The sequence below is a fragment of the Phasianus colchicus genome, chromosome 7, assembly GCF_987193195.1.
Source record: "Phasianus colchicus chromosome 7, bPhaCol1.hap1.1, whole genome shotgun sequence".
Taxonomy (NCBI): Eukaryota; Metazoa; Chordata; class Aves; order Galliformes; family Phasianidae; genus Phasianus; species Phasianus colchicus.
The window spans coordinates 19,682,011-19,705,486 of record NC_143442.1 but is presented as its reverse complement, the minus strand read 5'-3'; the positions used below and the strand labels follow the sequence as shown (position 1 = coordinate 19,705,486).

General features: G+C 37.6%; 1 protein-coding gene across 6 annotated transcripts in view; it reads left to right on the top strand.

Moving 5' to 3' along the window:
* LOC116232851 (neurabin-2-like) overlaps positions 1-23,476 on the top strand; it is a 113,194-nt gene that overhangs the window by 44,874 nt on the left and 44,844 nt on the right. For 5 of the 6 annotated variants that reach the window (XR_016468267.1, XM_090144024.1, XM_090144023.1 and 2 more), the window contains exon 4: positions 6,413-6,485. The gene's annotated coding sequence lies outside the window, so the exon portion shown is untranslated. Of the gene's footprint in view, positions 1-560; positions 591-6,412; positions 6,486-23,476 lie in introns of those variants that run through there. The other variant, XM_031599462.2, reaches the window with a different exon arrangement.

Here is a 23,476-nt window from a genome sequence, read left to right as displayed (position 1 = left end):
GTGTGTGTGTTAGTAAATTAAAGCTTTGAGGCTCAACCCAAAGCTAGCTGAAACAACTTATTCCCATTAATTGAAATCAGTTTGGAATTAAGACTTACCTTAAAAATATTGTAAATCATTTCGGATAATATTCCCTACTCCCTCTTTTGATTGCATTGTGTTGTGAGAAATGCTCCATTTCTTTTAAAAAATTATACCGTATTTATTCAAAACAAGGCATGTACTGAAGAGAAAAAGCCTATTGAAAGGTGCATCTTCTCTCTTCACAAAATATACACCAGTGGTAATTAGTTCCAAAAGTGAGCAGACTTTTAACAATGCTTAAGAGAACAGATCATCAAGACAGAAGATACTAGTAGACAACAGCCAGTGTATGAGAATAGTTGAGTCACAGCCTGAACCACTGATTGAGCACCTGGGGAAAGGACTGGGGGCACAGGTGAAGGCAATTCAAGTGTGCCACCAGTAAAACCTGGCTGCACCTCTCTTAGACCTCATTTAAGGGCTGACTGCCCCTAGGGACTGTTTTTTTTCTGGAGATCTCTTCTTGGTGAAGCTTTTCCCTGCAAACCTAGAATTTTCTGATATGGGTGAGCAATCTTTTTCTATTATTTTATAGCACCTTTCTATTGTGCTGGTTCATCCATCATCACACCTCTGTTGTAACATCTTTCTCATTGTACTGATCTGTCCAATTGCTACAGACTGGACTGAATAAAGATATATTTTTTTTTGTTATATAATGAATGCTAACGTAAGTTAGAACATATATTTTGCTATTTACCTAAACCTGCCGTTATCATTAAACGCATGCACACAAACACTTCAGAGCAGGGCCATCCCTGTGGGTGTTTAGAGGTCCTGTTCCCAGCCACCCCTGTGAGCAGCAGCTTGGCTGACTGATTGGCCCTGTCTCTAAAAGGACTGACAGCAGCCCTCCTTAGCCCCACTGTTGAAGTACTCACAGTTCAAGAGGGGCAAGCCTTAAACTTCTCACAGATTCTTGTTAGTGGCAATCAGTTCTATGCATTTGTTCTGACTAGAGCCAGAGGTTTATGATTCAGAAGGGAGGGCAGCAGTTGACTGATTTCATCATCCAACTTTCCTTATGTTTTACTAGTCTTTGGACTTCTGCAGATATGTTCAGTTACAGGAATAATCCTAGGAAACAGCAGTGTGTTATCTGATAACTGCCTTTTTAGGTGCTTGTCTACAGAGGGGTTGTTTGAATTATACTGTTTAGGCATTATTAACTCTACTGTTTGCAGCCACATCTGTGTGGAGTGATCTAGATGAAAACAAATGCAAATAAGCAGAGTATAAGCATGTCTAATGTGAGCAATGTGGTGTTTATGGTATTCACACACATACCAAACAAGCAAGTTTACCTGCTTTTTTTATTTGCTGTTTACCCTTATGCTGCACATACTATACACTTGTCTTGGCATGTATTGACACGTCAAACCCTTATGTAAAACATGAAAGGCAGACTTTCCTTTCCTGCATGTGTATGGGGTATTGTACCCATGCAAAGCAAAACAGTAAATTGCTCTTCTGATTTGTTTACATTGCCACCATGACTTGATAGTGCTTCAGCTCCTCTCCTGCATGTTTTACAAAGAAAAGAAGAACAACTGAGAAAGCAGCAAGGAACAGGGATGTGTACGTACACTACTTTCCAGTTTTATTTAGCTTGAAATATGTTTTTTTTTTTTTGTCTTTAGGAATTAAGGGAAGTTCAGAACAAAGGATTATATAAATAAAGTTTTCGTGTGGCCTAACCATCTAGAGCAGGCAGTAGATTTCTGTTGCAAATTGCTTGTCACATGGCTGTGAAAACTCTAGTTGCATTTATTTTGCTTTGTGTTAACCAGTCTGAAACATCTGCACACCAGCTGATAGAAACATTCACAACTGGAATTATATGAAATTTGTTCACATAAATATGGTGCTACAGAGTACTTGGAATGCTTCAGCATTTGAAGGATCAGGAGTCAGGTCACGAAACCTGCACGTGGTCATTCAAAACTAGTACTTGAACAATTCCGTCAAAGTACTGTATCCCAAATATACTTCTATAATGGCTGCTTCTGAAATACATTTTCCCTTTGAACTGATTTGTGTGACCTTTAAACAAGGCTGCTAAGGGGGAACAGCGGGTAACTCTGAACAAGGACACCTGCATGGCCAATTACCCACGCATGTCTGAGCCAGGCAGGCACATGGAGGTGCACCTGGGATGGAAACAGGCAATTACAAAAACCAGGCATTGCTGAGAAGCAGGTGAAAACAGAGGTGGGGCTGAAATGAGCTTTAAAAAAAATTGTTTAAGTGGATGAAAGGACAAACATTTAAAAAAAAGGAAGGTTCTGTACATTTTCAGGGTGGAGAAAGCCACATGAAAGGATTAAAAAATCCAATATAGTCATTTAATTTTACAAATAAAAGTTTATGAACCTGATAAAGTTGTGAAGGATCTAGTTTTAAATAGTAAGTAAAGAGTATGGATATATGAAAAAAGGTAAGTGGAAAATATTTCCCACTTGAGTCAGTCAGATTTTGTATTGGACAACGACATAAGAACTTATATTAACTTCATAAAAGAGGTTGTTCATTTATGAATTTCATTTGTTGCTCATTTATTAAAGCTGCCTTAATATTTTATATAGATAAATATAAATGAGCAGACGTAAATTGGAGAACTGGGTAAACATTCTAATGACAGCTTTAAAAGGCTGAAAAGGCAAAGCAAAACCTTAAATACAAATTAACTCAAGTGAGAGGGAGTTGATTTTTCAATACTGGGAATTTGATATTGAATTCAGTGTAAGGAAGAAAAATATTTTTCATACACTACTGGAAGAAGTACCTAGCTGCCAAAAGGTACTGTTTGTTTCATCCTCTGAAGGGGAGATAGAAACTTCTTTAGAAGCAAAAAAAACAAATTAGAGTTTATGTCGGTTGCAGTTTCTAAAAAGCCAGGACATTTCACCACACCTGGTGACATGACAGAAATCAGTGCTCAACACTCCTGACACAGCAGGAGTCACAGCAGATTGGTGAGGAGCAGCAGTGTCAAGCAGACGTGTTTTGTTCAGCTTCCAGTCCAGGCTGGTGAGGTACAAATCTGCTGTTCAGAAGAGTGCAGCAGCTCTAGCCTAGTACTCTGCCTGAGCTGCTGTGTGCTATAGAGAAGATAGTTGTTTTCATGGAAATGTTCTATTACTGCAAACTCACCAGACCTCTGTCACTCAAAGAGGATACTGCTCTTGGGAGGGTAGAGCAGGATCCAGCTTTGGCCAAGTAAGGTATCTGCGTAGTCGCACAGCTGCTCCTTCAATGGAGGAGCAGTGCTGATGGCCATTTTCCATATCCTAGTAAAGGCACCTGCAGTCCTGGTTTGTTTCTGATGAAAGCTGAGTTCACAGAATTATGTCTCTACTATTTCTCTTGGTGGCAGAGAGGACAGAGACAGCAGCGTAGTCACAGCACTTGGCAGGACTGTGTGGGTCCCACAAAGAAGGGCCGAGTCTGATAGTGGAGCAAGTGATTTAGGAGATGATACTGGGGACAGATGGCTACTACTGCAATTACAAAATTTACATTGAAGCAAACTTAGGTTGTACTATTGGTAGAAGGAGCAAAATAAGAACTTTAGAAACATGATCTTTCATACTGATATGAGTTGGTATTTCAGCCCTAACAAATCCCTCTGGAGGAAGGACACAAAGAAGTTTGAATGGTTGTTCCTTACCCCTGAATAATAATGAGAAGTTATGTATGCATGTCTAAGACTAGATTCTCATCCTTAAGGAAACAGCAATCTCTCCCTAAGCAAAATTCATAATCTTCTAAGATTTTATTATGTCTAATCCTCAGCTCTGTCTGCACAGCTGACTCATGGGTTTAGTAAATATGTGGTTCATGTTGGTGTTCACAAACAGTTTTTTTTTTTCCTTACTTAATCCATCCCAAGGGAATTAAATTAAGGGGGAAAATATATGATCCTGCAATTATAAATTACGTTATAATCCAGGTAATATTAAAATTGAATTCATTAATGTTGCATAGACAGCTCTAATTCTGACTACTTATAATTTTTAAGTGCTTGGATTTTACAATCAATTTAATTTCACTTTAACATTCACATGAAATATAACATTCACATGAAACTTCCTGCTCTTAAAAAACTCTGCTGGATGAAGATAGATTTTAACCTTTGGAAGTATGACTGTGGCTTATGTGCTCGCAAAGGATCATCAAGAATACCAGGCCTTTATATCTACTTTTTTAAGCCTTTATTAGTTGAGTTCAAAGAACAGCAGAAAACTAGAGAAGTCTAATTTTCTCCAGTTTGGACCACCTACTTCACCAGAGGGTTTCAAAGATGTTTGCTGTGTCTGTAAACCCCTCCACAGATGCTCTGGGTTCTCCTGTGAATTTTGGGAAGTGAGGTTTCTTTAAGAGTCACATTCTACTCCTGCTTTGTGCAGTATTATTCCCTTGTTCACATCATGCAAGATGCCTCCTGTCTACAGCCTGTCCCATCAAGTCCTACCCCCTCCTTTCTCCCTCTGCTTCATTTTTTTTGTACCACATCTCTTTTATGCTGCCTGGGCATCAGAAGTTGGAAAATGCGCAGCTTCTGGCCCAGTACTGCAGGGCCCTACCCTCCTGACAAAAGCTGGAGCGGTCAGAGAGCTTCAACACCGGCCTCCAGCTGTACTGCAAGTAGGCAGATCCATACAAGAACAACAATGGTCATTTCTTGTCTGAGGTGGCAGAGCTTCTTACCCTCTTTTCACTTTTGCTTCAAAATACAGATGACTGAAGCATCTCAACAGAATGGCAAGAATTTACTACAAGCAAGACTAACTATTCTCCCCTAACTTTATCTTGGAAATTACTTTTCTTTTCCTCAACAGCTGTGCTCTCTAGAACTTTTATGTCTAATGTGTGCAGAAGGAAATTTGGGGGGAAAGGTGGTTCTTTCATCACTGAGATGGATTGATGAGCTGGAACCTGCTGCACCTGTTGTTTGTCGTGATTGCATAACACATTCTGCATCCATCACCCTTAAAGAAAATTAAGGCCCACTGTGGTTTTGTTCAGTAGCTTTTCTTTCTAAAGTTCTAAGACTGGGTGTGACAAATTATGTTGGTATGATCTTGCACCTTAGAGACTGCTGGCTTCCTTTTGTTGGGAAGTTTTCCTTTCCACTTGCTATGAAACCAGCCTTTTGGCATTCTTGTAGCTTTTTCTCTATTTGCTTCACCTAAAGTTGTCAGATTATTTTCTTCAGTTCACAGAGCATCTAAAATTAAGGTTTTTATCTTTCATACCACAGAATTTCTGAACAGATTATACTGCTGTAGCTTTGTGAAGTATGTTTGACTTTTCTTCAATGTTCAGTATGGCTTCATTTAATCTCATATAGCCTATATCAACTATTTGTCATTGGTTTGTCCTCTTCCATTAACTCTTCATAATCAAGTGTGAAATGGTGGGCTTGAAATCAAAGGGCAAGAATGGGACACTTGTGAGTTGTCAGAACATATTAAATCATGTCCACCCTGCAGTGACAGTTATTTGATTGCTGATGTGATATTAATAGTCAGTAGCTAGTACAGATATTGACATAAGTTTTACTCCAGTGCTACAAGGTATGTGTTTCTGTCTGCTATAAGTAGAGTTATATTAACTTTGGACTGAGAACAAGTGGGAATCTTAAAGTTTCCATTGTGTTCTCTTTCCTGTGTTATTGAAAAATATGCTCTTGATCTCACATGGCAACATATATATCTTCCAACAGCAGGTTGTCTTAGGTTTTGCAGCATGCATTTGATATTGCTGACTGGTTACATCCATGCTCATACTCAGTATTTTTAAGAAGGTCCAATCTGCAGAACCTTAGCCTAGCCAGAAATGTTATCCATATGATGTTTGTCTATGTGAGATCATCATAGATACAGTGCCTTGGCTTCATCTTGTTTCACATTCTTTAGTATTGGACTGATTTACAGACTGTTTCTTTCTGAAGCTTCTGAGATTTTTCTTCCGAAGTCAGTTGTGTTTGAATTGCTTTTAATTTAAACACCCCTTCATAAGGCTTCTGGTTTAACACTAGAATTTTCTTTCACCTTTCCAAAAGCCGTATTAGTTCAGATCAAAAGTTTATCTTAGCCCATTATCCTGTCACTGTTTGTGTGGAGTAGCAAATACCTGGGGAAAAGAAAGCAATGGTGCTTTCCTAGAATACCCTTCTATGAACCAGGAGTATTTTAAAGATTTAGTAATTTCCAATTTATTTACAGTTTGCTTTTTCATTTTGGTGAAATATCTGGAAATATATGTTATACTTAACTAAGCTTTGGGAGCAACATTTAATTTAGTTCCCTTTCTTTTGTTTCAGATGTCCTGCTTGCATGAGGAGGATGCTGTGAAGAGGCATAATCACCAATAAATTCAAAGCAACATGTATAGAGGTAAGAATGTTTAAGAACTAATGCTTTTATCTTGTCAAACTGTGCACTGAAATTAATCTTCAACATTTTTATAATTCTATGATGTATTTAGACTTAATAATGACATTTGAATATACAGTGCAAGCTTGAAGTCTGCTGTAAAAGAGAAGTTAGCTATAATGAAAGTAAGAACAACAACAAAAGAGTGTCTAGGAGGTTTCCTTTTCACATTGTAATGTGCAGTAATGACTCAACAAAAGTAATGGTGAGAATGACACAGCAAGAGGACCAAGTGAGTTTTTTGGTTAGTTCCTACTACAATTAAGGAAACCACAAAACCACATCAATCCCTACTCTGCTGAACCAGAGACAACAGAAAACAGTGATTTTGTTTCTAGAACAGCAAACCACAAGAATAAAAGTTCAGGTTAGTCTCAGGAGTTAATCTGGATTTCTTTCAGAATCCTATTGACATATAAAATTAACATGTTGCTGTACCATGCTTGGATATGACATGAAGCAAGCCATCCAGGCACTGGTGTCATGTGTGCCATATGAACTGTAAAAATGTATTCCACTTTACACTTTTTCCAGGTGGAGGTTACTTGATTCCTGCAAGAATAAACACATTTTCCAGCCATATTTTATGTTATATGATAAAGGGAAAAGATAGTTATCTCTATTTAAATGTTAACATTTTATTTTCATTATCAACTCTTTCACAAAATAGACAGTGAGTGATACAAATAGGGGAAAATAATTATTCTATATTCCAGGCATTTCTAAAGTGATTCTAGCTAGGCCTGATGACTAATAACAGTGCTGTTGTGTTGTGCTTTTTTTCTTAAAAAGGTATGCCATGATCTTATTCTTATGCTTCTTTCTCAGCAGTACCTGTGTGCAGTAGGTAGAACCAAACAAATATCTGTCCCACTGACCCAGAAGGAGTCCTGAGACTTTTCTGAGCAGTTTCCTCTAAGCCTTCTCAAAGCAGCTATGCAAGGTGTTGCAGGGTCCTGTAATGTCTCTAGAGCAGGACAGTATTTCCATATTTCAGTATCTATAGAGGCCTATAGAGTAGAAGCAAGGCTGACTCATTTAGAAAGTCAGCCCTGCACCAGTATTGGTCACAGATAGTTTTTTCCATGTTTAGCTCTGTTGGCTTCTAGGTATGCAACAGTGGAGCTGTGTAAACAGCTGCAGCACAGCCAAGAATCCAGAAACATAGCTGGAAATGTTTTTGGCTTCTGAAAACATCTGAGCCTCACAAGTATAATTAGATCTTTCTGCAAATGGAAAACTGAAGAATGGCATTTTTTTATGATACAGATTGTAGTCAAACTGCTTGTAATTTTAAGTATAGCAGTATTTTAAATCACTCACTGTACACTTTAAGTTGGAAATAACCTGTAAGCACCTTGGTGTTTGACATCTGTAGCTGTAATGAACTGACAGAATGGTTAGCATTCTTCCAACCGCAAACCACAGATCACGTGTTTGTCTCTCATCTGCCTTTAAAAGTAGAGGCTGCACAGAAATTAGCTTATAGGTTATGTATGAGAATAGTAATCTTTTGACCAAATATCTGTCAGGATCTGGGAATGTTTTACCTGTTTATGAATATTAATAACATAATAAGCAGAGTTTGTATATGTTGATGCTCCAGATAGCAGTATGGGGCAAGGTCAATAGTTTTGTGTACACTCAAGATTCAGAAAAGAGAAACATGACAAAAACCAACATGGTTTATTATAAATAAATCCAGAAAGACACTGAGGAATACCAGAAAGATTTCATAATGGTAGGTGACTGATACTGAAGTATCTAGATCCTTCAACCTTTCCAAAGGATCAACAAGCATATCGTATAGTACAATAATTCAGCTGTGAGCTTTGTTTGTTTATTTAGCAAGTGAAATGCTGGCAGTCTGCACACTGACGACGAGCTGTTCTAAAACCGTACTCAAAGCTAGTCCTCCTTTCAGTTGTGATTCCTAGGGAAACAGGTAGGTTTCATACGACAGTCCAGTTATCTTAATACACTCTCATCTTAAACTGTTTCCTCTTGATGAGAAATATTTTGAAATCTTCTGTTAAACAACACTAGAATAGATAATAGTTTAATATATTTATTGTTCAAGGAAGAAAGCATTCATATTATTGTATCAGAAGTTTGCATGGTAAAAGTTATCAAAATGTCTTACATCCTTCTCATCTTTCCTTACAGAAGCATTCAAGTATTCTCTAGTTCACAAAACATTGTCTTCCAAGGAACAAATATAATTTTGAAAGATTAAAAAAATATTTTTCATAGTACAAGTGTCTAAATACGTAGGTCACTACAAAAGTAAAGCCTCTTATTTCTGCAGAAACTTCAACAGATACAAAGAGCACAATAACACTAGCTGATAGAACAAATTCTCAGCTACAAAACACTATTTTTCAATACAGTCACCACCATTAGCAATGCATTTTTGCCAATGATGAATAAGAGCCTGCATGCCACGCTTGTAAAAGTCAAAGTGGCTGTCCGTAATGTAGCTTGTCATTCACATCACTATTTCTACTGGTGGTGTGAAGCACATCACCCACTGCCTCACTGTGTTCACATCTACAGTTTGGTCTTCATTAAACATTCAGCAAGCATCAACAAATGTCAGTGGATGCCAATTTTTCCACATGGAGGAATTCAGCTGCACACTTTTTTTCCGTATGCACTTCCATGTTGGATGCCATTTTGTCAGGGCGCCCCTCTGTTGCCGTCTGTCACATGGCAACACCATGCAATGGAGTATTCACAGACAGGTTCAGCCTTTACTGCCATACATCCACCTCTGACATTGTGGGCCAACATAAAAAAATAGGAGGCATTACTTTCAGAGCAGCCCTTGTATATACTATAATCGAATACTGAGAGATAAGTTAAAAAGGAAAGTCACCCATATTTTCTGAGCAATCCTATGGGCAATTTTTGATAAAGGAGTTCTCAGGAAGATCTCTTTATAAGATGTTCTAAGTGAGTGTTGCTTTCTATCTTTGAAGTTGTAGTTTGTAAATTACTTTTTGTTGTGTACCCTTTTTTACTATTCGTATCAGTTGTTGAGCCTTTACCAGTTAAACTTCTGATATTGCTGTATGTTCATTATTAAGTGAATCTAAAGGTCAGAAAAGAAAAATGTTAATACAGTTAAATGCCACTAGCTTACTAAAGTAAAGCTCTTAAAATATTGACCTAAAAAAAGCTAATATGAGACTTAATTTCTGAATTGTGGGCCTTGTGAGTTTTAGTTTATAAAAATACTGCATGTGTTAGAAGTGTCAGGGGTTTTTGTTTTGTTTGCAATAAAGCAGAGTTGACGATCTGCTAATACTTACGAGTCTATTTCTGAACTTTCTCATTAGAAACAGTTTTGGAACTCTGTGATGAGTTGTGCTATTCAAGAAACACATGATAGACATTTAGCTTTCTGAACTGTGCAGCATGTGAGGCGAACCAAGGCACAGTAATTGCAATGCTTCCCAGGCCTTTTCATTTGAAGACTTCCAATGCCTGTTGTGGCAGATCTCTGCTTGGCAATCTTCCATGCCTGCTAGAATAGTTGTCTCTTCTCTCTTCACTGGAAGTGTTTCCTTGCATTTGCTTCTAGTTTAAGCCTTTCCCTGAGGCTTCCCAGTTTTGCTGTACCCTGTTGCTAACTGTGCTCGTAAGCATCTGCTGTATCTGCTTTAAAGGGGAAAATACCCCTTTAGAAGTAAGGACTTTTACTTTAGCACATCCTTGCTTTAACCTGTATGGTGCTAGACTTCTAGATGGCCCTTATATGATAGGAAGGTAATCAGTTCCAAATTCACTGGTGCACCTGTTCCTATCCCTGTTGATGCATCCTACAGAGGCTCCTCAGCTGTTGCATCTGAATCTCAGAGGACTCCAGTGTCATCAACTTTATCACAACTCTTTCTGCAGAAAGGGAACCAAAACGGGAGCTGACTCAGAGCCACAGGATAAGATGTATGTGCTATTCCTTCTTCATGATTGCATCAAGCATAGGTTCTTCAGATCTTCATCTCTTTACATGCTCTTCTCTCAGTTTCCCACCTCAGGGATGTGGTAGTTGCAAAACCAGTGCAGATTCCAGACATTTCAGCTAGTGCAGGTCTGCAGACCTTGGTGAAACAACTGAAAGCAAATTCCAAATTTTATGTTCCTGTTTTCTTGGTACTCTTGAGCATTTTTTTTTAATTTGTTGGAATTCCTCCTTCCTGATTTTGCTTTTTATCTCCAAAATCTGTTGTTGCTTTTTTTTTTTTTTTTTGACAGCTACAATTGCTGTCTATCATATAAATTACTGGTGCTGCATCTTTTACCCAAAATAATGGGTGACACTTCCTTCTATAAGCTCTAATTGTTTTTGAAAGCTGACTCTCATCATCTTCATCAGGTGATCCTTTGTTGTCTTAGTCCACTTGGTAGAATCAGTTTCCTTGGCCCACCCATTTACTTAGCATATCCATTTTACTGCTCAGATAGATCTATTTAAATGTTAATAAGCCTCACTCTTCCTACCACCCAACTCAGACAGCCACTGTGCATTTTTCACTGCCAGTGGGTGTCTCAAAAGAAAGTAACACGTTGACTTGAGATAATACAAAATGAAATGACTGGCTTGGTTGCACTTCGCATTCCGCAAAAAGAACACAGAAATCTTTCTTCCATGCTCAGCGTCTTTGCATCCCATCAGTGTTGTTTAGCATCCTGGAGCTGTTTGGAAAAGAGGCTGTGCCTGTTGCCTCCTACTCAGATGTAAAGATACTTTGTTGAATTCAATCTCCTTCATCAAATGTCAGCTGCTCTGAGGATTTATTTTTATATGGTTGTGCACAGCATAATGCTTACCAAGCTTTTTGCACAGCTCACCAGTGTTATCACATAGCCATCGCAAAATGAGTTGGAATTATATTTCTCATCTCCTGGGCCAATTTATTGTACTACGTGGGAGAGTTTCTAATCTCAGTTATACCAAAATCAATTATAACATTCTGGATATTTGCCAGCACCAGATCAGCTTCTGACTTGTTCTTCTGAGTCTTGTATTCCTCCCCCCTTTTTCTTTTCATTATGAAAATTTGCGTCACAGTCAGAAATTGGTTATAAAATGGTTTAATTTTGCTAATGTGTTTTATGTTTGGAAATTTCTATTCAAAGTTAGTTCTTCTGTAATTGGGCATGCATACTTGTGTTCTGTGTGTGTTGAATACGCACATTGTTTGTTAGCCACAAAGGCCTGCTTAAATCTATGTTAAACTGTAGCCATCTTAAATTCTTTTTAATTATTAACACAAATAATTGATTTTAAAATCCATTGCCACATAAGGAGTATGCTATGACAACTTGCTCTGGTTTTGGATTGGGGAGGGGAATCTTCTCCCCCCTTGACTGTGTATTATGCTGACTTGCTAGTAAAACAAAACAAAACCCACAAATGCTCACTTTTCCAACAACTGCAACAAAACTTCTGTTATATTATACAATTTACTGTTGTTTAGTAACATAAACGTATCCCAAAAAGCAAGATAAGTTTACTCAGGTTAGAAAGGGTGTAAGTCACTCCAGAAACTTTTAGCACTTTGGTCAAAACACCAAGAAATTGGGCATTTTGGTGCGTTTTCTTCCCAAGGCATCCACTGAGCTTTCTCACTAATTAAGTTCACACACCTCTTAATTTGAAAGCTTGTTTGCCATTTAATAAGAGTATTTTTTTTCACGTTGTTCTTTGACCTAGCATTTTTACAGCAGCTAAGGGCAACCTGAATAATGGAATACTTCCTCTCCACCTCCCGCCTTCCAGGTATTATTCACTTTTTCTTTTCAAATGTAAAAAGTAATGGCAGCTTGTTACTATCCACATATCAGGAGGTTGGAAGCCCAGCCTTCTCAAATTGGACCAAATATTGCACTCCTTACCCTAAAAGTCAATGTGAATGGAGCAGTAGGACAGACTATCAACTGCAGTCAGTTTGTGACTGTTTTGGTTGCTCTAACCTACATATCCACCCATTTTCCTTGCTTTTCATTTGCTTCCACTTCACATCAAATTTGTGACATAAACAAAGATGTCTGCGTACTACATGAAGGCTTCACAGTGTTAGTGATTTTCCCAGTGCTTCTCATGCAAAACAGAATGAATCAGCTGGAACAGAGTGTTACAGTCAGCCTGCATTTCATTTTGAAGCCGTATCCAGCTAAATCAGTGAGAGGTAGTAAAATTATATTTTTCCATAGGAGGGGCTACTGTGTAGGGATAGCAGGGGAGAGAGTCGAGTGATACTCTCCAAGTGATAAGCATAGGTCTCATAGACCTGCAAAGAATGATGTTACCCTGGAAAAAATAATCTCACAGAGTTATTTGGCAGAGTAGCTTTTTCTGGAGTCTCTTTTGGAACATATTATTTTAGTGTTACAATACTTATCTTAGGGAGCAAAAGCAGAGTTATATTTTGGAAATTCAAAAAGTCATATGTGACTGCTATTTCAGTGCAGTGCTGCCATATTTCAGCTACTCAAAGCACACCAGAGGCTGGGCACCTTGAGGAAGACACAACGGCAGTGTTGTGTTTTCTAGTCCATGCTAGTGGGCAAAGGCAAAAGTAGTGGCAACGTGCGTTGAAAATGGAAAAAAATTCCTCAGAGATTGTCCTGAAATGTGGGGTCCAATATTTGCTATCAAATCTGCTCTTCAGTGGCAGTCTACTCTCATTAGTATTTTAGTTTTTTCTAAAATGTATCTCTCATCTTTTGAAAGCTGAGTTTTCATTATTAAAGAAAAAAAAGAAAAACCCCTTACAGACACAAAAAAAAAAAAAAAGGTTTTAAGTAAAAGTTGAAAAACATCCAAAATTTTCTCTGAAAATAAAAGCCTCTTTTGTTCATGCCTACTCCTCTCCTCTTATACCACTCCCCAGCCAGTCTTAGGAGTTATTTACAAATAGAAACCTTTGTTGGAAATTAATTCTGGTTGAAAATGCATCACAAGAACCTGCCTAAAGGCAGAGGTTATCTAACAAATACTTTCCTTTTCATTTCTTATTTTTTCATCAGTTTGCAGTGAATTTCTCATTTATTGAGCAAGTAGTTGAAAAAATGTGCAAATATTGAATAGTTCTTATCTGAAAATATATCACCCCAGAGTAAATGAATAACAAAAACAAACAAAAAAACCTCCATGCGTTACTATCTAATATTATTATTCCACTCTTGTTTTGTTAATTACATTCACACTTCAGAGCCTCAGCATGACAAGTGGACACAGAATAGAGATGATTTCTGCCTTGGGGTTTATGGATACTTTGCTGGCTGAAATGAACAGAGTCATCACGTAGGAGCAGTGACTGAGGGCCACAGTCAAAGCAGCAGGCTGGGAAAGTGGCCCTCGCAGTGGCTTTCAGAACACACTGAGTGTAGCAAACCTGCATTTGTGAAGCTGGAGTACAGGATTTGGCAGTAACTGGAGAGTGAGATGATCAGACTGGCTTTTAGCAATGAATTTAGAGTATCTTAGACTCGTTTGGGAAAGAAGAATGTACTGCAGCTGCACTGACTTTGGCTCACCTGCCTGGTGAGGTCAGACATAGGAGTGTTTTGCCTGGGAGGCTGCACCAAAACAGCCAAAGTATACTCTGCATTTTGTTTGCAGTTAGCAGTTCACAGTTACTCTGGTGGGGAGCTACTGGGACTCCTCAAAGGGTTCCAGAAAATCAATGCTGGAGAGGCCAAGAGAAGTCACATGTTTGATCTCCTGTCCCAGATATAATTGGTTTTCCCTAAAGCACTCTAAAAGATGCTTATATTGCAAGTTCTTAAAAAAAAAAAAAAACTTCAGCAATGAAGTTGCCATTATTTCCCTAGACATTCTATTCGTGTGCTCCGCAATTTCTGTCTATTGGAAAGCTTTCCATGGCATATAATCCAAGTCTTCCTTGCTGCTTTTAGCATGTTATCATACCCACTAAGCGGAGGACAAGAAATAAGTAGTGTAATGCTATCCTTGAAAACAGTTATTATGCCTTCCTTCAGTCTTCTCTTCACCAGACTTAAGGATTCATTTTAGTTTGTTGGGTTTTTTTTACTCGTATTTTCAAGGCCTGTTTTTCAAACAAGATGTTAGGTATTTTTCAAACAAGAAATACCAGCACTTTTTGTAGTGCTAAAAAATCTCTCTCTGACAATAATTGCATGCTTTTAATATGTGGTATAAAAATGTATTCTCTCTTGGAAAACATTTGTGAAGCGTAATGTATGGCCAGTGAGAAATTAACTATCAGACTCAAACATTGTACTGAAAAATTCTACACTGTGCATGAAGTAGGGAGTTATGCTAATGCATACTAACATAAAATGAGTGTAGTCAAGCCTTCTTTTAAGCAGCTTGAAAATACTTATCACTATATGGAAATACATGTAATTTCCATATGCAAATTCTTTTATTAAAAAGGCTCAATTCTTCATTCTGTAATTGGCTTTGGCTGTCAAGCAACATGCTAACAATAAATTTCATCTCTTTTTATAGCACATCTGCTACTAGTAGATGACAGTCAGTTGGCAGAACTGATATCCCAGACACTGGCATAAAATCAATTTTTTTTCCCCCCTCATTTCATTCATTTCCTGCCAGTTGAAAATCACAGCCTCCTAAAAACGGTATCAGTTCATGCTGGCCCTGAGAACAGAGTGGCCCTCAGAACTGCTGCCTTTACAACATGCACTAAGCAATGCCTTCCCTCTCACCTCGTCTGAGTGAGATTATGAACTGGCGTGTGCAAGTTACAATTCCAAGTTGATAAGAATGTCAAAATCTAGCTTTTTCTTCTGTAATCTGTTCTCAGATTACAAGCATTTCTCCTCATTTGTACCAGTACTGTAAATTAAATAATTCCTTGTCACTCAAACATGCTGACTTTTATGTGAATTCACTCCTTTTTCTCATCTTAATCTCTACCTGAACAGTCTACAATCTGAACAGATTATTTCCTGTTGGAGTGTACGTCTTTGGATTCACTTAGGTTAGCTAAGAATATCCACCTATACATTATTTGACTCTTGTGTATTGGTCTGGCTCTGTACTTGCACCTTCGTGCACTTCTAGTTGTAGGTCTTAAAAACTTTGCCTAAGTGTTCACTCAAAATCAACATAGGGTAAGTTCTACCTCAAGTCATCCCCTCTCATCCCAGCTTGTTTTGCTAACCCAGCATATATTTTTTATTTGAAGAACAACATTTCAAAAACCCAGGGAATGGCGAAACACCAGAATAACTTCATGAGATCATCTCAGGATCCTGACTCCAACAATAGCCAGTAGCAGATGATCAGTATCCTGTTTCTGACGATAGCCAACAGCAGATGCCTGGGGAATAGTGTAAGAGGACAGTGGGCACGTAGCAATAGGTATGTCATTGCAAAGGCTATTTCTGCATCATTCTGTGCAAATGCAAGAGGAATGAGAACTCATAAGACAGATTCTTGTGTCACTGGTGGTTACAAATTACAAATGTTAGAGAGAATAGAGAAGACAGCAGTGGCTTTTTTGTTCTCTGTGAAGAGTAGTGCTAAATACCTCTTTATACATAAGAAAGTCTTCTCATCTGTAGGCCCAGGAAATTCCTTTGAAAAATTGAAGTTGTTATTATTTGGCTCATGTTTAGTCTTGAAAACACTTCAGTGGTCTTAGTGCAACCACTAATGTACTCCTAAGAGGCTAATGAGTATATTTCATTGCATTATCCAAAAACCATCTTCTCTCATGCTCTGTGATATTAGATCAGATTTTTAAGAGATTTTTAAAAAGCTCAAATGAGAATGGGAAATGAACTCATTTTGCAAATTGTCATTCCAGAATAGAGCAGGAGTAACAAGTGCAGAAGAAGTTCCACTTCTGTTGCTGAATTATCTGCCAGTGGTGGATGAATAAATATTTCAAATGTACCTGCAGAAGGGTGAACCTGGATGAAGTTGTAAACAGGAAATACCTATTGATCTCCTTATTGCAGAGCACGTCAAATTTTAGTTGCTTTTTTTCTTTTTGTTATTGTTGCAACTTAGCTCAGAAGGTCAAGAAATAGAATGCCAGCATTCTTAAATTTCTATCTAGATAATCTTATTTCTAATGTATGTGGGATGAGATGTCTCGGCACTAATCAGATCAAAGAGAGGTGACTACATATTTGATATTTTGTGCAAAGTAATCTGTCTTACTTTATAAGTATTAAGGTTGCAAAATTTAGTACATAAGCAATGTAGAAACAGGAAGATCATTTTTCATTTCATCCATAGTATGTTGATTTGATGAAAATGAAGATATTGTAAGATCAGCTTGAAATGGATTCTAAATACATCTGTAATAAAGCTATGATTTAACAGTATGCCATTAAATAGTACTGTTCTCTGCAATAGTAGATCTATTACTGGTAGTTTGCTTGGGAAATATGATTTAGACTGGTTTGCCCTCATTTGTAAGGATGTTCTAGTAACATCTGAACTGAAACGAGTTGTGAACACACAAAGCCAAACAAGTTTAACAGATGGTATGATGATGACCTCACATTGTTGTCTAGACAGGCTAATGAAAAGACTGCATAACAGAAAGAAACCTCCAAAATTGGGTAAAATACAGGTTTTGATGAAGATAAAAAATGAAGCTATGTGACACATAGAAAAATTTAGAAAGTATATTGGAATGTGTTCTATGGAATGACAGTTTTCATTGAGATGTGATGAGGCCATTTTGGTGGCTGCACCTGCTGGGTAAAATAGTGTTTGAGTAGATTTTCATGCTATATGAAAATATAGATATGAAAATCTGCTCCTTAGACCAGAGACTTTGTAAACCCAAGAAAGACAATCCAGATGTACATATTGACTTTAAACCAAATCTGTATCTAAGTGCTCCTTTGCAGGGATATATTCCAAAACTGCTTTTCCCCTGTATAACAGCATCAGAGGCAGAAATAACTGCCATGGGAAGCTGGTAGTTTTTCAGTGATTGAAGTTTTCCTTATTAATTAACTGTTTGAAAAAAAATCATCTGGTTCTGAATGGAGGTTTTCTTATTTAGTGTATCTAATTCAATTAATTTTAAAGTGAGAAGAAAAGAGTGATCTGATTTTTTATCCTGATGCCTTGGTCAGTGTTAGAAGCACCAGAAGCAACTTACAGAAAGGCAAGGTTAGTGAACAGGCTACAAGATGCAGGAAATGCAGCAAGGGCCACAGCCATGGTTGATTATAGCTTCTCACAGATCTTATCACCACAACTATGTGACTAAGTATGTTTGCACTGATTGAAGGAGTTTTGAGTCACAGTGTCTTATTTCGAAGGGGCGGTGACTTAAAGAATTTCTGTGCAATTTTTTTAGTTTCAGAATGTAAACAGTTTGCAGAATGTCTTAGTGGCTCACAGAGGAGCCCAATTACACAGTGAGGCCAAATGTGGAGAGTCTAATTCTAGCAGAGTTAACATTTTGAACATCTGAATGTTAAGTAAAAGCAGCTTCATTTGTTATAGAGTATGGCATGTTGCTATTTATTTCAATGCAACTTCTTTTCCACAGGCCTCAAAGATACTGTTTTTGGAATAGATTTTAAGGGTTATGCTTGTTTTCTGGAACTGATTTTTTTATCCTTTCTGACAACTTGGGACTTGGATCCTTGTGTGCAAAGCTCTCACAATGCAGGAAAAAAAAAATCAAACCAATGAATGTGAAATGATCCATGCATTTCTCAACGTACTTTTTATTCATTTAAAATTCTAATTTTAGGCTGTCTTCAAAAGCTTTTCAGGACAGAAAATAAATGTTGAAAACAGTATGAAAAAAAGTTCCTTATTTCTCAAAGAATTAAAGCATGAGTAGACAAGTTATTGAGCTGTTATTACTGCAAAGCTGAATGTTGCCTGGTTAACATCTCAGACAGAGGTGATTTTGGGAAAAAAAAAAAACAAAACTTACAGGCTTTGGAATGAGGAATTTTTTTCTATTTTTGATATTAAGAAATTGGCAGCTGCTTAAATAAGCTCAGTAGTATGGTATGTCAGCCCAAGTACTGGGGAAAGACTCTTTGGAAAGATTCACTGCCAAAATCCTCCAGTGCACATCCCTATCGTTAAAGCAGCCTTTGCAAAGGCACATTAGGTTGTTCTTTGACATGGAAATAGGATAGATGAGCAGCACACTAGGACTTGCTCTTTACTGGTAGGTCTAAGTTTTGAGACAGACACCTCTAAAGTCTCATTAAATACCACTCCTTGGAAAGACGTGATTACAAACACAGTATAATTTATTTTGCTAGCATGCTTCACCACAGGGCTCTGATCACCAGCTGTCTGGTGTTTGGGGTGTGAATACATACCCAGAGCTAGAGGTTTAACAAAAACATCAGAGCTAGATTGTGCCTTGAGGCACAATTGATTCTAGTTGATTCTACTGTCCTTCCTGTTACATCTTGTGATGTTTTCTGTACTCACTCATCCCATAAGACATCCATGTGAGCAGCTCTGTGGTTTTATTTTCATGTTTAAAACAAGTCGCTGTAATCAGCTTTTCTGTAACCTTAACTGTAGTTGTTATGACCATATTAAAGTATTACTTTCCAGGCTCAGCCTTGATTTAGCTCCATGATTAGAAGCTTAAAGTCCAGTGTGGGGAAAGTCTATAACAAAATTGAAGCTCTCTTTAATTTCCTGTGATTCAGCGTGCTTGACAGCCACCCAGCTTTTCTTCCCTTGCTGTTACGTTTGGGACTTGCCCTCTGAGTGCCGGCGGATTGCTGCTACTTCTCCAGCTCACTGTTCTAGATTGCATCAGTGATGGATAAACACTTGTCCAGTGCTGGCTTGGAGGCAAAGATATGCCAACTGAGTATGCATGTGTTGTTAAACAGACCCAAACCTCACCAAAAGCACACTTATTTCAAGAGGAAAGTGATTTTTCAGTGATTTGAGTGTGCTTCAGATTAATCCCTGAGATGCTTTCCTTAATTAAAATGATAATGGGAAATATTAAGGATAGGGATGTAAAGGGGCATTGAAGGCCAGGACAGAATCTTTTGAAGGGATAATTTTTTTTATGGCCACTAGTAGAACTACAGCACTTCTTAAGTAAAGATACGGAAACAAATGTTATGTGGGCATGTCTACACTGGCTTTTACTACAAGAATATGGCCTTTATATTTAGAAAATAATGTAAATAATGTTCCAGGAGCAATCTTTTGTTTCCAGAGCACATTTATTTGAAAGTCCCTTAGTGTAGTAACCTGTTAATGGTATTTCCTAAATTAAAAAGCCATTGTGAATAGCCTCTCATTCTTCTGCTCCAAAAATAAGCACAAAATAAGCCAGCAGCTTTGCAGTCGGAAAGCCTAGGAATGTAATTCTGAAGTAGCTCCAGCTGTGAAATCTAGGAAATCAGCCAGGCTGGTTTCAGCTCCCCTTAAACTAGGAGCTTCCACCTACCAATAAAAGGAATGGGCACTTTGTTTATCTTTCCACAGGGTACTGATATACATCTTAAATGTGTCTAATTTAATCAGTCAGTCAGCTGTCAAGATGAGTCCCCTAGTAGTAGCATTGAAACAGTGATAACCCACCAGCAGATAATGAAGTTCTTTGAACGATTCTGAGTGACACTTGAATACAAACATCTGACAGAAATTTTCAAATGAGATAATACCTTCGAACAGGTGGCTGGCACATCTCTGCAGTTCAGAAAGCGGTAGTGCCTGCTATTCACCAGGCACTGAAGAGGAAATTGCTCTCCCACAATGTATTTTTTCAGTCATAGTTCATAACGGTAGTGCAAACCTTGGTGATTACTTCTGAGAGATTACTTTTTTGCTTGGATTTGGAGGGTGTTGGTTTCTTTTTGCCTCTTACTTTAGGGGTTATGGTAGGAAAGACTTCAGTCATAAGATAGTTATTTCTTGCTAGATCTGGACAATGTGTCATTGGATTCAAAAGCTAAATTAGAAATGAGAAAAAAAAAAACAGCTTAAGTGAAATAGGTTTTCTCACATTTTTCTTTAAAAAAAATCTGTCTTAATGTAAAGAATTTTCTTTACAGTTATTTTGTCCTCTAAAATTTTTTTAAATGAGGACTTATTTTCCAAGGAAAAACTGAATGTTTTTAGTTGAACTTTCCAAAATTAGCTCTGACTACTGTTGTTTATATGTATAGACACGCACATATATATACACCCTTAAAGCTATTTTACAGATTCTCTGATAATAATAATTTCTCTGAAAATGTTGATGAGAATTTAGTATTTACATAAAGTGCTTCTCTATCTTTTTTTCTTATAATGCCATTTGCTTACTCATCTAGCATAACTGCAGATACATCTTGCAGTGGGCATCTGATTCCTCTTTTCTGTCTAGAGAAAGCTTGGAAATGGCATGTTTTCTTGATAGTTCCTTCCATCATACTAAAAAATTTTCCTGGTACATAACAGATCTAAATTATTTTGTTTCTGTTTTGTTATGTATAGTATATATCTAAATTGTACCTTCTGTTTTTATCTCCACCTTTCATTTTTGTGTTATTTTCCACAATTATTGCTCACATAACTCAGCCTTACTTATTAAAGAAGCTAACTGAATTTTTGAACCTGAATTCACTTCATACTTCTCTCCTGCTTTTGTGATATTATTAGTCGATGGTTAGTTGGTTTGGTTTTTTTCAATATGCTAAGTCTAGGAAATGTTAAGGGGTTCCTGTACTGACAGAATTTCAAAATACTGCCTTATTTATTTGAAATTGTAAGTAACTCAAGGAAACAATTTACTAATCTGTGAGATTGTACTTCTTCCTTTTTCACTTTCTGATGTGCTAGTTCAGTTTAAAAACTAAGCAGTTATAAAGTTTCTAGTTTGCTTTCAAGGTACGTTGGTTTGGCTTCAAATTATAATCTAAACAATCTCTGCATACATGTGTCTGTTTTTCAGACGGACTGCGAAATATGAAGGTTAAAATTAAGATACTTTGTAAGGAGAGCCTGTCAAAGTGTATGAGGTTATCTTATAACCCAAAAATACGTTTTTAAGTGCCTTTTTAGGTGTACATAAGCATATATGTCTTCTGGGTAGGCGTTTTAACAGAACGAGTTCCTCGTCATGCCATGAAACAACATAGATGTTCTTTATTCTTTTTTAAATGCGTGTAACTGTGTGAGCAGGACTTATTTCAAATAATTCTCATAGCTTTCTTGATTATTATTAAAATAAGAGATTTTACAGAAACACTTTGGGTTTTGTATAAAAACTGCTTGGCCAAACAGAAACTAATGCTTCTGAATAAGAAATTGTGCTGTGAAGTCCAGAATTAAAGATATTGTTTATCCTCCCACTGTGTGACTGACTTCCACTTTTAAAAAGATACAACTTCAAAATGAGGCTTTTCTTATGACTGATACATTCATCAGGTTTTCCTCCTGTGTGACTTGTGCAGGATTCTCCAGTGGCTTGTAAGGAGCGATCTCTTACCTTTCCATTGACTGATCTTACCAGGTCTTACTCTTCCTCCTCTCTCTGGCTGCCTGTTTTTACAAAACTTGTTGGAACATAATTATTGTTGGAAAGTCTTAGCCAGTGTCAAATCTGGTTGAACCAGCTGGCCATTTTTCAAAAGTCTTCGCAGAGTAGGAGATACTCAGAAACATGCAGGCAATGTGACAGCATGTGCTTTGTTGCTTTGGAAATTGGTGAAATAGACAATAGTCATGAACTTTATTTGCTAAATTCCTGTAAATTCAATTAAACCATGTCATCAGTACTCTGGTTATCAAGCCAAAAAATGCACTGAGGGATTTTTCTGCTCGAAAAGCATTCAGTGGGTTGGCTCTTATTAAGACCCCCTGCCTCCTTGTCACGCTAACATTTGCTTACTATGCTTGAGAAACCTGGTATGTTCTCAAACCAGTGTTCAGAGAATTCTACAACGGCATCATTTCTTCACATTCCCTGCTGCTTTTTTTTTTTTTTCTTTTTCATGAGTTTGCCAGTGTGGCAAGTGGCTCTGAGAGTTTGGATGCCTCAGGAATGTGGTTTGTAAGGTGAGGAAAATCACAAAATCACAAGCGTTTTCTAGTCAAGCTTTTTTTTTTTTTTTTTTTTTTTTTCAAAAGCAGCTGTGAAATTCAACTGCTGCTATTTTACCTTAATGGTGTAGGAGGCTCTGTAGACTCAGGACTCAAGAGATTCTTCTAGCGTTTTCTCCAATGTGCTTTGGAGCTGTGAGGTAAAGTAATGTTAGCTTGCAGAAATCATTACTAATGTGCTGGCAGGCCAGTAGTGCTCAATGCAGGTTTCAGTGCTGTTCCATCAACCTTCATTTACCGTTTGTGGTTCTGTGGCCAGAATATTAGTCAGGGCATTAATTCACAGGATTTCTGAGAAACAACACGCTGGGTGGGCTGTAGGAGGAAGACAGAACTAGTTACTAACTGGATTTACCATTCTGCAGACAACCCTGCCCCTAAAGGGCCCAGCTCTTAGTCAGCAAGTGGCAAATGAAGTACTGATTCATGAAAATTAATACATTAGATAGGCACTGATGTATATTATTGAACAGAATTGCCTCTCCTTGGAGCTTAGCACAACAGACAGTTTGGGAATTGGAGAGGTCAGCTCTGCTATGAGGCAGAAATGACAACCATGAAAGCTGACAACTTGAGTGTTGAGTACTGACACTTAGCTCATAGCGTCAGTACTCAGAAATCACCATAATAGCTTTCTAACTGAAGTCTGCTTGCAACAAAGTATTTTCTTAATGTACTTGCAAATTTTAAAAATAAAACTCTTATTAGGGCCTGTACTATAATGGCGCATTTTTTCTTTTTTTCTTTCAGACCTATCAAATATGCCATTCTTTAGTAAGCACGGTTATGCTTACTGAAGAAAGGCTTTTTCTTCATAATTTGGCTCATGTGACATCTGAAAACAAAGGAATGGGAGAATGGGGAAGGCTCAGAG